Source organism: Pteropus vampyrus, unplaced genomic scaffold (assembly GCF_000151845.1).
Source record: "Pteropus vampyrus isolate Shadow unplaced genomic scaffold, Pvam_2.0 Scaffold145, whole genome shotgun sequence".
NCBI lineage: Eukaryota > Metazoa > Chordata > Mammalia > Chiroptera > Pteropodidae > Pteropus > Pteropus vampyrus.
Window position 1 is genome coordinate 2138209 of NW_011888926.1, and position 1910 is coordinate 2140118.

Here is a 1910-nt window from a genome sequence, read left to right on the forward strand (position 1 = left end):
ATGGACAGTGCAGAAGAGAAGATTTCTGCTGTGCCAGAAACCCTTAAGAAAAAGCGAAGGAGTTTCGCAGAGCTGAAGATCAAGCGCTTGAGAAAGAGGATTGCCCAAGAGAGAGAAAGAAGATGCTTAGAAAAGCAAGGAGGAAGCTTATCTATGAAAAAACTAGGCAGCAGCACACAGCATGTAGGTAGATGGACAGGCTGAGGTGCGAATGGCTAGGATGGCATGAAAAGCTGGCTACTTCTGTGTACCCATGGAACTCAAATTGGCATTCATCATCATCGAGATCAGAGACATCGACAGCGTGAAGGTCCAAAACATGCTGCTGCTTCTCGCCTTCTCCAGATCTTTAATGGCATCTTTGTTAAGCTCGGCCAGGCTTCGATTAACATGCTGAGGCTGGTGGACCCATGGATTGCATGGGGTGCACAAACCTGAAGTCAGTAAATGAATTGATCTACGAGTGTGGTTATGGCAGCAAAATCAACAAAAGCCAGGTGCCCTGAGAGAGAGCACACTGACGGCTTCATCTCTTGGTATACATGGCATCATCTGCATGGAGGATCTGATTCACGAGATCTATACTGTTGGAAAATGCTTCAGAGAAGCAAACGACTTCCTGTGGCCCTTCAGGTTATCTTCTCCATGAGGTGGAATGAAGAAAAAGACCACCCGTTTGTAGAAGGTGGACATGCTGGCAGCAGGAAAGACCAGATCAACAAGCTTATTAGAAGGATGAGCCAAAGTATCTACTAGGATTATTTTTGTAATGTGGTCGGTTAGTAAACAGTGACTGCTTTAAAAGTGAGAAAAAAGAAATCTCCAAGAAGATATACAAACGGCCAATAAACACGTGGAAAGATGCTCAACATCATTAGTCATTAGGGAAATGTAAATCAAAACTACAATGAGGATACTTCACATCTCCTAAGATGTTTATTATGTTAAAACTAGAAAAGAATAAGTGTTAACAAGGATATTGCTGTAAATTGAATTGCGTGCCCCCCACTGTCCCCCAAATTCATATGTTGAAGCCTTAGCTTCCAGTGTGACTGTATTTAGATGTAGGCTCTTTAAGAAATAATTAAGGTTGAATGAGGTCATAAGGGTGGAGCCTGAATCCGTAGAATAGGTGTCTTTAAAAGAAGAATAAGAGGGGCCAGAGCTCTCTCTCTTTCTTTCCCCGAGAGTTCATACCTAGGAAAGACCAAGTGGTGACATAGCCAGAAGGTGGACAGCTACAGACAGGAAGACAGCTCTCACCGTAAACTAGATTTGCCAGCACCTTGATCTTGGACTTCTCAGACTCCAGAACTTTGAGAAATAAATTTCTGCTATTTAAGTCACTCAGTTTGTGGTATTTTGTTACCGCAGCCTGAGCAGACTAATACAGACGTAGAGAAATTAGAGTGCATTGCTAACGAAAATATAAAAATAGTGAAAATATAAAAAATTATCTCCCCCGAGGAAGACAATTTGGCAATTTCTCAAAAGCTAAATACAGGATTTACCATATGATCCAGCAATTCCATTTCCAGGTATATGTAAAAGAATCGAAAGCAGGGTCTCAAAGAGATATTTGTATACATCATGTTCGTTGCAGAAATATTCATGACAACTAAACGGTGGAAGAAACCCAAGCATCATTTACAGATGGATGCACGAACAAAATGTAGTGTCTTCATACGATAGAATACTATTCAGCCAAAAAAGGAATGAAAGCATGACACGTGCTACAAAATGGATGAAGCTTTAAGACATTGTGCTAAGTGGAGACGGTCAGACACAAAAGGACAAATGTTGTATGATTCCACTTATATGAAGTTCCTGGAATAGGCAAATTCATAGAGATAGCAAGAATAGAGGTTACCAGGGGTTGGGACGGGGCCAGGGGGAGGAGGGAGAAGTTA

General features: G+C 41.7%; 1 pseudogene; it reads left to right on the forward strand.

Annotated features, from left to right (window-relative positions):
* Positions 1 to 756, forward strand: LOC105298099 (annotated as a pseudogene).
* Positions 757 to 1910: the final 1154 nt, after the last annotated feature.